The following is a 13,224-nucleotide window of genomic DNA, read 5'->3' as shown; positions in this document are numbered from 1 at the left end:
TGATCTCCCAGCTGGAACAAGGGGAAGAGCCATGGGTCCCAGAGCTCCAGGGTTCAGAGGAAAGAGAGATCCTGAGATCTCCCCGCACAGATGAGGAAACATTAAACCAACTCAGAATCTGTAAGTGCCTGAAGGAAACATCTAGGATGCCCTACAAAGCTCTTGGGAAGTCTCTCAGTTCATTATTGTCCATAGCAGGGGTCGCATCCACAGGGTAAATATAGCTCAAGGCTTCCTATAGATGCTAGCAGACACCGGGCAGTAGCTTTCTCCCTTCCCCCTGTGAAGTTGGATGGGATGTGAAGGCTGAATTGATCCCCTCCTCTCTCCTGTTGGGGGGAGCTGAGTTCCTGATTTTTATTTGTCCTCTCTCCAGCACTTGTTTTGGTTTGGCCTTCCCCTTTCCATCCCTGTTTGAGGTTTCTGTCTCTATCACAGCAGGTGATGCAATGACGTGTGAGGTTCAGCACAGACCAGAAAAAGAGCAGGGAAACCAGCCAGGGGAGAAAATGGATAAATTTATTTCCTGTCAGGGAACTCAGAAGGGCCTTAAGGAAACCAGAATACAGCAGGAAATCTGCAGGGAAAAGCAAAAAAAATACATGTGCTGAGTGTGGGAAAAACTTCACTTACAGATCAGGCCTTTCTCAACATCAGAGAATCCGCACAGGGGAGAGGCCCTGTGAATGCAATGAGTGCGGGAAAACTTTCAGTCGCAGCTCGCACCTTATTGGGCATCAGAGATCCACACAGGGAAGAGATCCTATCATAGAATCCTAGCTTATAAGGGTTGGAAAGGACCTCCAGAGATCATCTAGTCCAACCCCCTGCTCAAAGCAGGACCAATTCCCAAATGGTTCCCTCAAGGATTGAACTTACAACCCTGGGTTTAGTAGGCCAATGCTCAAACCACTGAGCTATCCTCTCCCTCCTGAATGCAGTGAGTGCGGGAAAACTTTCAGTCGCAGCTCACACCTTATTCAGCATCAGAGAATCCACACACAGGAGGGGTCCTATGAATGCAGTGAGTGCGGGAAAACCTTCAATCGCAGCTCTCACCTTATTCAGCATCAGAGAATCCACACGAGCAAGAAGCCCCGCGAATGCCGTCAGCAGGCCTGCACAACTCGTAAAGTGGTGATGTAGAGAAATCTCTGTATTAACTATCTCTATAAATCTTTATAACGTTGCATTGTGTTATTTTGTATTAAGTATCTTTATCTTTATGACATTGCATCCGGCATGATGTTATTTTGTAATTCATATGACTTGGCATTGTGCCTCTCTATTTTCATACAACTTTGTATTAGATCCCTATATAGAGAATTGGTAGAAAACTTTGTATCAAATGTTATAGCCCCTAAGGATAGTATAGTTAAAGTAAAAGAAAACATGTGCCTTTTTGCTAGAAGTAGAATAAGATCTTCCCCCGCACTCTGTAATCAATTGCTCTATTGACTGAATGAGGTGTGAATGAGTGAGGCTTGGAAGACACCCACCTCCAGACAGCTACAACAGTTGAAGAGGGAATGGGAGCCAGAGCAAAGGACAATACAACTTGTCAAGTGGGCCCAATAAAGAAGAGCAGACATATTGATGGCCTCAGGGATTAGAAGCAAGCACCTTCTTTAGAAAACACCCTCTTTGAGCAGCATTGGGACAACACCCAGAGAAAAGCAGCACAAAGACCAACGGACCCAGACCCAGATTTTGAATCTGGTCTAGATTTGCATAAGAGGGAAGCTGCTATAAATGCGAGGTGTCTTGCAGAAGGACCCCGGATCTCGTCTTGTCACCATCAGACCATCGATTTGGATCGGTAGAAGTCCAGCTCCACCCCTCCCCCATCTAACTCACCTGGCCAGTGCAGTTAAGGGGAGCAACTAGTTGGTAACAACAGCAAGACGGAGTGTGTTTATGTCTGTGTGTGTGCGTGAATGCATGACTGTGATATATATCTCATGTGCATATCATGGAGTATTAATTGATACCTGTATTACTAATAAATGTGGCATTTTGCCTTAATCCCCCTGAAAAGTTCCTGTACAGTACTTTGAGTAAAACAGCGAGGGCCACAATATTCCAAAGAAAACAGCTGAGGACCGAAACCCCCCGGCCCTGTGGAAACACCCCCCACTCAGGACCTCCCAGCCTGGCGGAAACACCCCGCCCAGCCCTGCAGAAACAAACCCTCCTTCCCCAGCGCCGCCCCACCAAAACAGCTGTGGGTCAAAAAGGAAGGTTGGTGGTGGGGAGGTGTTACTTGATGTTAAATCAACCAGGGACTCCCAGCCAAAGAGGTGGCTGGGAGCCCTCAGGGTCAAATTAAAGGGCCTGGGGCTCTGACGACTGGGGGAACCCGGAGCTTTTCAGGGCGGGGACAGGGATTTAAAGGTCCCAGAGCTCCTGCTGCTGAGGGGAGCCTGAGCCCTTGAAATCCCAGCCTCACTCCATCCCCTGGAGCTGCCGCCAGGATTCAAAGGGCTCTGTGCTGCCTGCAGTCACAGGGATCCCTGAGCCCTTTAAATCTCAGCTGCTGCCGGGATTCAAAGGGCTCTGGGCTGCCCGTGGCGGTGGGGAGACCTGAGACCTTTAAACCTCAGCTGCGGCCGGGAATCTCTGCGAGCAGCCCAGAGCCCTTTGAATCCCGGCCGTGGCTGGCAGGCCGGCTTTAGGAAGTGCGGGGCCCCGCAGGGATGACTGGGGAAAAAAAAGCCTTTCAGTTCTTAACAACCGGTTCCCTATACAAAGTTCTGCCACAGTATGTATTTTTTGTACCAGTAGGGTTACCATACGTCCGTATTTTCCTCCCAGATGGCGATTTAAGAACCAAAAAGCCTGACATGTCCGGGAAAGTACAGATGTATGTTAACCCTACCTAAAAGTTCTTTTTTAAAAAGATGGGTCTGAACTAGAAATGAGCTCTGCCACTCCCTTAGGGTGTGCTAGGGTGCAAATGTGTGGGTCCCAGCTGCTCCCTGCCCATCTCATTGAAGCAGGTGTGCAGGGTTACTTCCCTCGGAACTGCAGGGCACCAGTGAACATGGGGCTGGCTGGAGGTGGGGGAGGGGGAGGATGCGAGAGGTAGGGTCTGGCTGCAGGCTGGGCAAGGGGTGTGGGGCAGGCTGGAGACAAGAGGTGTGGGATGGGCTGGCTGGCTTCAGGCAGGGCCACAGGGAGGGTGCTGCATGGGTTGGCAGGGCTGGAGACAAAGGAGTGTGGGACTGGCTGGCTTCAGGCAGCGGGGTGCGGCAGGGGTTGGCTGGAGACGGGTTGGTGCAGGGCTGAAGGCAAGGCAGGGGGTACGGGGTTGGCTGGAGACAGGGCAGGGGGTGCAGGGCTGGTGCGGGCAGGGCAGGCAGTGTGGCAGGGGCTGGCTGGAGACAGGGAAGGGGGTGCAGGGCTGGCTGGAGACAGGGGTTGGTGCAGGGCTGAAGGCAAGGCAGGGGGTGTGGGGCTGGCTGGAGATGGGCAGGCTGCAGGCAGGAACTGATGCAAGCAGGGCAGGAGGTGCGGGGCTGGTGCGGGCAGAGGGTGCAGCAGGGGCTGGCTGGGGATGGGCTGGCTGCAGGCAGGACAGGGGGTGCAGGTACAGGGGGTACAGCCCATCCTCTATGGTGAGTGCTTCCTTCTCCTCCTCCTCCTCCCCCCTCTCCCACTAGGGTAGCAGCAGCAGCCCTATAAATCCTGGCTGCGGCTGAGATTTAAAGAGCTCTGGGCTCCCTGCGGCTGCGGGCAGCTCAGAACCTTTTGAATCCCGGCCGCGGCTGAACTTTAAAGGGGTTTGGATTCCCCGCGGCTACGGGCAGCCCAGAGCCCTTTGATTCCCGGCTGCGGGACGCACAGTGAGACTTCACGGGCCGCACGTTGCCCGTGGGCCGTATGTTGTACAGGCCTGGCATGGAGGGGCAAAATAGGTAAGAAATTTCCGTGGCCTGTCACTAGCAAATAGTAGCCACCATGGATCCTGCCAGAGGTGGCTACATCTTAGCACTGTGGGAAGCAACCCTTCACAGAGACCATTTGTCTTGTGGTTTGGGATACTTCTCAAGACATGCTGCACTCAGAGTGACCCCCTCATCCTGTGCCAGCTGGAGAAAAGAAAAGGGGCCAGCCAACTCTCCCACTACCAGCTGCGAACCACTGATCCCCAAACAGGGAGAGGCCTCTGGCTTTGATGTGTATTAAATATCAGGCTGGTCTCTTTCTTTGGCAAATATCTAACAGAGCTAAAAGAGGGAACAAATGATCCTCAAAGGAGAGGGGAAAGACAATCACTGGGAAATGTAATCCCCTGCAACATCCAGAACGGAGAGCGACTCAGGGCAACAGGTTCCCCCGAAGGAAGAAGTTTTTGGGATTTAGAAACATAAGGAACAGCACAAAACTTGAGAGGATTGTTAATTGACATTTGATAATGACACAGAGGGAAAACCTGAGCTTTCAGATCAGTGTTCAGAAATGAAAGACAAAGGGTGGAAATCAGAGATTTTGGATCCATTTTGCAAATTATAGAAAGGAAAGTGGAAAATCAGAGGGATTTTATATCAGTTGTTGATAGGAGGTAAAATCTGAGTGTTTCACATGAATACTTGGTAAATGAATAAAGAGGAAATGGGCAACATTTGCAAACATTTTGTGTTCAATAATCTGAGAAAAGGTGTAAATCTGAGATTTTCTTATTATTTTATAATTAGAGACAGGAAAATCTCAGGGCATATTCAATTAGAAATAGACAACTAGAGAGAAGTGGGGCAAATGTTTAGGTTATTTTATTTGAATCTTTGAGATTTGCAAAGAAATTATGTCACAAACTGCATATTTGATAACATGAGAGGAAAACACCAAGATCTGAGGGGAGAGAGTCACTTTCCTGTCAGGGCCCAGTGCTCCCTCCCCCTCCCCCTCCGGGGTCTCTCACTCAATGGGGGCTCCAGGCGGGGCTGGTGCGGTCAGAGCCTGGGGCTGCCTAGGGGGCAGGTCCCAGCTGGAGAAAGCCCCCCCCACCCCGGCCAGGATAGGAATGTGCTACTGGTAGCAGCCTGGGGCTGGACCCTCTCTATGGGGGACACTTGCTCCCCCCTCCCCTTCCTGGCCCTTCCCATGCCCTGTTGCCAGCAGAGAGTGGCCCCCCCAGCCCAACCCAGAGGTGTCCCTGTCTCAGGCCCCCCCCAGCCTCTGCCCAGTTCAGAAATCACTCGGGGGAACCATTTCCCACCTACACAAGGACAAATCACTGCAGGTGAAAATGGGGAGAAACACCCCAAACCTGAGATCTGAACTGGCCATTGGCAAAGGGGAGAGAAAATGGGGCACAATGGGGGGAGGGGAACAGGGAACTTCTCAGGGGTTTGAGGGAAGGGGGTGTCAGCCTGGATGTTGCTTGTTGCTCTCTAGGGAGAAAGGGGGCAGGACAGGAGAGGAGGGGGATCTCCACGGAGGTGGCAGTGGTAATTCCGAGGGGATCTCAGCCCTCCCTTTTTCTCCCCGCTCCTCAGGGGTCACCTGCTCTTCTCCCCTCGCCCCCCCGGCCATGTCTCGGCTGCACAGACATTTTCCATCCATCCCTTTCCCAGGTCTCCCCCCTCCGCAGCCCCTGCCCGACCCCACGCAGGGGCTGCTAGGTGTAATGCATGTTCAGTAGGGATTTCTCCCCTACTAATGCTGGGGTGTCCTTCTCCTATAGGTTAGTCTACTAATGATCTCCTCTTGGTGCCATGTGTGTCAGTTCATTGCCATGGCACTCGTGTGCTTAGACATCTGAGGATGCTCTACAGAAAAGCTCCTTGAGTGAGGTGATCCACAGGGAGTAGCTCAAAGCTCCAAAGTGCCTGGCCAGGGGCAGGACATTGGCACAGCAAGGGCGGGGTGTGGCAGTGACATCACAAAGGCCTTTTGCAGGACCTCACACTATTGGTCAAAGACTATTGGTGAGCAGGTGGTGACCTCACAGAGAGATCCTGACATCAGTCAGGGGCCAGGGGCTAGGGAAACCTCAGAGACCCCTGTGGCTTTGCTTCAGCAAGTCTCCTTCTCCAGGTCTCTGTCTGAGGACTGAGAGAGTATTCGGGTTCACGGACGTGAGCGCCAGGAGAAACCTCTTTCCAGTTTTCTCCTTTCCTTGTAGTGATTTTACTAGAAAACAGCCGTCCCTGTTTAGAAGGTAAGAGCCTCCTGGAGGTGTGAAACCTGTTCAGTCTGATCCATCTGGTGAGAGTTGAATTCTAGGCATGGAAAACATGAGCTTAAGGAGGCAGAATTTTATTCCGCACCTGGGATTTTGTCCCTTAGAATCATGGGGACATTAGGGTTTGTCCTTTGTGTTTCACCTTTTCCTCCATCCACCTGTCCCTCCCTCCTTTCTCTTCATCTCTTCTTTTGTCCTTTCTCCTGTTCCCCTCCCAACACCAGGACGAGTGTGTGCGTGTGTGTTGCGGGGGAGTGCTCTGCAGCTCTCACTGTGGGAGTTCCACCCAAAAATGTGAGGCTGAAATAGTGCTCAGGCAGTCAGGGCTGGATTAACCTTTTGTTGGCCCTGGCACCAAACATATTTGGGGGCCCCAGTGTAGTAACTGTGGGCTCCGAGTGTGGGCCTGGTGGGGCAGTGCCATTGGTGCCTTCGTATACCCGGTACTGAACCTCAGAGACATTTTTCATTTTGATCACACACCTCTCCATGACTATATGCATTGCCATACACAGCTCCCTCAGCCCGCGGGTTTTCTTATTGAGCTGTACACCCATGTGGGTTTACCAGTGTCCACAGTGAGCAGAACTTTCATAGTGACCAAGGAAACTCCCCACAGATTTATCTCTTTCCTCATTCAGACCTTCTCTAGCCACGTCTCCAGTACCCCCCATGTCACCAGTCACTGCATGTGGTCCTAGTCTCAGCTCAAAGTCCTAAAGCCAGCAGACACCTGATCATTTCTGACAGATCCCTCCCTCAGCCCCCATCCTGCCATGTGAGCAAGCCACCTGCAAACACCATTTCCCCAAAGTGAGGACTTAGCCCTTGGGAATCTGAAGACACCAGCGTCTCTCCCTCTGCTCCCATCTACATGCTAGTCTGCTACCTGGTCACCACCACCTCTCCCCATACTTGTTTCCTTTCTACTTTGGACATGCTCCCAACCAGCTGGAAGCTCCCTCTGCAAGCCTGACCTGCTCCCGCCTTCCCTGCTCCCCCGACATTCCTTTCCTACTGGTGACCTCTGTTCCTTGAGGTTAACTCCAGTGTCTTTAGGAGCTCTAGCTTAATGGCCCCAGGAGTCATAGAGCCACTTGTAGTTTCTCTAGCTACAGCCATGGGGCAACTGCCAGAGGCCAGCCTTAGACAGCTGCAGCTACTAGCCGCAGGAGCGGAGGCAATGCCAAGGCTGAGCATGCTTGAACCTTGCAAGGGCAGCACTAGGGACTCTAAATCCTCAGCACTGGCCCTAGGCAGCTGCAGACTCTGGAGTTAGGCACTTTCCTCCTCTAGGTTCCTGCATGGTTACAGAACTGCAGTAAAGTGGAACAATTATCAGCTTCTGTGATTGGAAGATGTCTGGATCCATCTAATAAGACCGTCCTACATAAATGAGGAAAGTTGAGGTGCCTTTATTATTCTTTTGTTCCATTCTTTGTTTCTATGGGGAATTTGCCAGTGCAATATCACTGTCTTCCTTTTAAACAAACAAAACTAAAAAAAAAAGTGTAATGGCTGTTGAAAATAGCAATTCCAGCCCTCGTTAGCACTGTGAAGACCCCAACGTTTGTTGCTCAATTTTCTCCTACTTTTTCTACAGTAAATGACAGTGGATCAGCATATTTGATTTGGGAGAAATGAAGTAACAGCTGCCCAAATTGAGCTTGAGCACTCCTGATTTTGAGGTGTTCAGATCTGGAAGGCAGGGGCTAGATTCCCTTTATGAATATTAGATACATCTGGAAAGGAAAAGTCAATTTCTATTTTCATGGCTCAGAAGTGGAAATCCTCCTGTCCTGTATCTGAAGCTGTCCAGGTCCAGTAGAGCCTCCCCTTCCTTACTTACCATTTTACCTTCTGGTGGGATCCACATACATCCCTTGCCCAGCTTCAGATAGAGAGGGACCCTGTCCAGTTAGTCCACCCAGTTCCATCTTTGGGGGCTGCCAGGCGAGGTCACACCAGCCTCACTAAGCCTGTCTGGGTAAGTCTTCTGAGGGTGATACCTGGGCCAAAGCCTTCTACTCCTTGGTCACACCTCTTCCCTATTCACAGGTGGCACCCCCTTTCCAGCAGGCAGCCAGCCAGCCCCAGCAAGCTGCAGCACATGGAGTCTCACAGCTTCCCCCCTCCCTTTCCTGTTGATAGCAGCCAAGGGAATGCTGGGAAATGTTCCTTCTCTGCTCCAAGGCAGGGAGCTGGTCAAGGAACTACAGCTCCCAGGGCGCTATGGGGTCTCAGCTCCCCTACTGAATATCCAGGCTGCTCTGAGGCTCCCTTTCTGCAGAGGGGAGGAAGTTACTGTTACAGATCCCTTCAGAGCTTGGGCCTAGCACTATGGCACCATGTCAAATCCAGTACTGCTCCCAACTCTATCCAGCTCTGCTGCTGGCAGGATCCCTTCCCTATTCTTTTTGTTTCCTGCCTCCCCTCCAAGGAGAAGCTCTGCATTGTTCCTGTGTGGGGAATTGAACCCAGGCTGTCTGGGTGAAAGCCAAGAATCCTAACCACTAGACCACATGGGACTTCCATAACACATTTACATGTTCATATTCAATAACACAATTAAACGTAGCCATTCAAAGTAGCCATTTAAAAGAAGCCATTCAAAAAACTTCAAAAACAGACTTCAAAGAGAAATTGCAGAGTTACAACTGATCTGCAAACTTAACACCATTAATTTGAGCTTGAAGAGGGACTGGGGGTGACTGGCTCACTACAAAAGCAATTTCCCCTCTCTTGGTATTGACACCTCCCTGTCAATTACTTGGAGAGAGCCACATCCACCCTGACTGAATTAGCCTTCAACACTGGTTCTCCCCTTGTACGGTAACTCCCTTTACATCATGTTCCAATATATATTTATGCCTCTATCTGCAATTTTCACTCCATGCATCTGAAGAAGAGGGCTTTTTATCCACGAATGCTTGTGTCCAAATAAATCTGTTAGTTCTTAAGGTGTCACCGGACTCCTCGTTGTTTTTGTGAAATAAAAGCAAAATGCACTCTAAGCTGATCTTAACCCTTTCAATGTCCTTACAAACTTAGATGCTTCTCACCACAGGCCGGCTGGTGGCTTTTCAGCCAGGCTCTCCCCTTTCGTCAGCGCTTCAGTTGCTTGGTGTGGGGGTGTCTGTAGATGTAGGTGGACGAGAGAGACAAAGCATGGCAAATGTCTCTGCTTTTATCATGTCCTTTCTTCCCTCTTGGCTTTGCTCCCCCTTCAGAGTCAGGTGAGCATCACTGCGTCTCTCCAAGCAAGTCTGAGCAATTCCCCTGGGGTGTCCTCTTGCAGGTAAGTGATTGCACTGTAGCTCCCTTGCTGAACAATGGCTGTTGATGGGTTGTTTGACACCCTGTCCGGGTGTTGGTTACTTTCCTTGCTGTTGTCACTGGGGAGCTAATATTTGGCTGACTCCCCCACCTTACAGCATAGTGATAACCACACTGCACAATTCTCATAACTTCATATGCATGAATGGTAAACATCTATGGGTAGAGAAATGACTTTCAGCAGATCATATCCTTTCCCCTGATACCTTACAAGGCATGCTCTGTATATAAGATCACGATTATATGAAAATGAGGAATATGGGGGTTACAGCACACTCCCCCAAAGGTACAGAATGTCACACTGAGATTCTATTTTCATTTGTTATGTAACAGCATTAAAGAGATCCAGTGACTGACCAATGGCATTTTCAAGTGCTAAAATGGCAAGCGCTGTTGGTCTCTCATTGGCCATCAGCGATTGAAGATACGGTTTAATGAGCCAGAGCTTCAAGGCGAGGGTGGCTCTGTCCACTGCCTTCCGTTGCGCTGCTGGGCACCAAGTCCCTGGCGGTCAATATGTGAAGCTGGGAGAAGAGAGTGGGGTGGCAAGCGGTGGCAGAACTTTTGCCACCAGGGTCTAGCTGTCTAACTTCCTCTTCGTACTGCTGGGCCCCCGTTGCCTTCAGGTAACACAGGAACTAAGGCAGGAATAGGGTGAGGAAGCAAGTAAAGCCGAGCAAGGAAGGCAAAAGTTAATCTTATCTTCATGGGCAGCTTGCAATGACGTCCTTTTTCTGTGCCACAGCTGACAACAACATCCCAGACAGAAAAGTAACAGGCCAAAAGGAAACCTAGCAGATGCTGAAACAGTTCAGTTGGGAGCGTGCTAGACTAACAGGCTCTTCTATCCTCCTTTATGCACGGGTGGGATGTTTTCTGAGAGTGCAGCAGTTCCTTTAACTGCCACGAGTCCCTCATTTCAGGCTATGCAGCAGGAAAAGACAGCATGGGCTTCTGCACCGAGTTGGCCCACCTGACCTTTCATTCTTCTCTTGCTCTTTGTCAGCAAGGAGAAGAAAAAGAAGCTCTCCCTCAAGCTGGAGTCACACGGGCGAGGTAAGGACGACTTCCTGAGTGCTGGCTCCAGTCCTCTGCCCTGCCAGCTGACCTATCGAGGGGCTACCACCACATTCTCTAGATTTGTCCATCGGTCTGTGCCAGAGTGAGCAACAACCCAGTAGGTGGAGTTTCTGTAGTGTAGTGGTTATCACATTTGCTTAACACGCAAAAGGTCCCTGGTTCAAAACCAGGCAGAAACATGCTGGCCTTCTTTTCCCAGATCCCCTTGTTATTCAGAAAGGGCACTCCTCCTATTGGCCTGTCCCTGGGATAACTCCAACCCCTGCATGACAGAGGATGCTGACAGCAGTGGAGAAAGCACCTTGGTGTCAGGCTGGAGAACCTAGAGTAGTTAGGCCAGTCACCATTTGGAGGCTTGTGGCTTGGCCACCTCTGCTGTTGGAGGTTGGCCTATAGAGGCTCTCACTTCCTGCTGGGCTCCTTTGCGTGACTGGCCAAAGGAGGAAGTGAGGCAGGAATGGGGCAATAGAGGAAAGTTGAGCTGAGGAAGGCAGGGAAGAAGCTGTGCGGTTAAGTGGGGTTAGTAGAGCACCACATTTCATTCTGCAAAGCCTGGGGAGGTGTGGTTGGCTGCTGGGAGGTAGAATCCTGTGCCTGCCTCTTGGCTTCCCAGGAGTGGCTACTTGCAGCCCAGGAGAAGAAGGGAGGTTCTGGGTGAAAGGAAAACAAGCAAAGCTGAGTCCAAGTGGAGAATGGCGGCTCCTTTATGGCCAACCTGGGGGCATGACTGATGGTTTTAGAGGTGGAGGCTGGGCTGGCTATGAGCAACTGGGATCCAGGAAACCCCCACCTGCCCTTCTGAGGGCTGAACCCATGGAGGTGCGGTTGGCTGCTGAGAGACAGACCCCTGTGGCTGCCTGTTGGCATCCCAGGGATGGCTACTTGCAGCCCAGGAGAAGCGGGGTTCTGGGGGGAAGGAAAAGCAGCAATGGTGAGGCTGAGTGGGCTCCTTTCTGGCCGAGATGGTGGACTGTGGTGAGTCTGGGAGTTGCCTGTAAGCCATAAGTGGACGTAGTGCAGTGAAAACTGCTGCTCCATTCTGGCCGACCTGGGGGCGCCATGGATGACTTGGGAATGGGGGCAGGGCGCTGGCTGTGAGCAAATGGGATCCAGGAAGCCCCAGCCTGCCCCTCCAGGGGCCGAGTCTTCTTCTCTCCTGCCATGGGGAGCCCGACCTTAAGCCTGCCCAGCATGTGCAGCAGCTCGAGCATTAAGCCTTCCTGTGTGCATAACTGAACTACGCCCTAGTGTAATAAGGTGTAAAGTTTAGATTGTGAATTTATCTTTAATTTCCATGGTAATTTACTTTGATCTTTTATTCCTACCACTTATAATCCTTAAAACTCCATCTTTCTGTAGTTAATAAATCTGTTTTATGCTCTACTTAAACTGGTGTATTTTGCTTGAAGTTCTTGGGAAATCTCAGCTCCATTACAAGGCTGGTTCATGTACTATTCACAGTGAGGGAGGGGTGGACCCTGTGTAATAAACTCACACTGATCAGGCTTCTGATTAAGGCAAGATGGTATGATCCAGGGGTGCAAGGCTGCAGAGCTGTAGGGGGGGCGACTTTCTATCATTAGTGTTATGAGTGGCTGCAGAAGCATTCATGTAATTCAGTTGGCTGTGTCCCTACCTACGGATATCTGTGTAAGTGCAATATCTGCCAGAGATTCACAGCTTGTCTCAGCATCACATGTGTGAGAGGGAGCCCAGGTGGTGGGACAAAGGGCTCAGGGGTGCCACTGTTCAGTTGCATCCCATAGATCCCATCACAGACTTTCAACAACCACAGCGGGTGCTCACTGAGACAGAGAGAGAGATGCCACAATAGTGATATCCAGTGCCAGCAGACATCAAACTATCAGAAATTCTGTGAACAGAGAAGACCCTGCTAGTGGAAAATGGCTTGTGAGGTATCATTAGAAAATGCATAACCTACTGAATATTATCCTCCTGTTAAAATGTGTAGTAACACTGTATGGAAAATTGTGAGATTTTACAGTATGATATTACTGAAAAAGTTACAGTTCTGGGGAACACCCACAGACCAGTTCCTCAGAGACAGCAAGGCAAACAGCTGGTCAAACAGCCATTCTCCTGCAGGGGGAAGGTGTGAAGACATTAAGGGCTGGTCTACACTACGGGGGGAAATCGATCTTAGATACGCAAATTCAGCTACGTGAATAACGTAACTGAAGTCGAATATCTAAGATCGGATTACTCACCCATCCTCACCGCGCGGGATCGATGTCCGCGGCTCCCCCTGTCAAATCAGCAACTCCGTTGGGGTTGGGGTTGTTCCGGAATCGATATAAGCGCGCTCGGGGATCGATATATGGCGTCTAGATGAGACGCCATATATCGATCCCCGAGCAATCGATTTTAACCCGCCGATACGGTGGGTAGTCTAGATGTAGCCTTACATTCCATCACAGGGACCTATTGAGGCTGTTGTGGAAAACGACCACAGGATTAATATTTGAATCAGCTCAGCCTGAGGCTCTTTTCTTGGTTACAAGCACGCAGGGGGCGACAGCTATTGGAATACTGTTCCTGAGCTAAAAATCACACAAGCCTTTTACAGCTTAAAACCACAAACAATGACACATACGTTGCAC

The 13,224-nt window shown here is 50.6% G+C and overlaps 1 non-coding gene across 1 annotated transcript; it reads left to right on the top strand.

The window, feature by feature from the left end:
* Positions 1-10,709: 10,709 nt before the first annotated feature.
* TRNAV-AAC (transfer RNA valine (anticodon AAC)) lies at positions 10,710-10,782 on the top strand. Its single transcript has one exon. It is a non-coding gene; the product is annotated as a tRNA-Val (tRNA).
* The last annotated feature ends 2,442 nt before the right edge of the window (positions 10,783-13,224 follow it).

Source organism: Gopherus flavomarginatus, unplaced genomic scaffold (assembly GCF_025201925.1).
Source record: "Gopherus flavomarginatus isolate rGopFla2 unplaced genomic scaffold, rGopFla2.mat.asm mat_scaffold_43_arrow_ctg1, whole genome shotgun sequence".
NCBI classification, from domain to species: Eukaryota; Metazoa; Chordata; order Testudines; family Testudinidae; genus Gopherus; species Gopherus flavomarginatus.
This window is presented reverse-complemented; position numbering and strand designations above follow the sequence as displayed.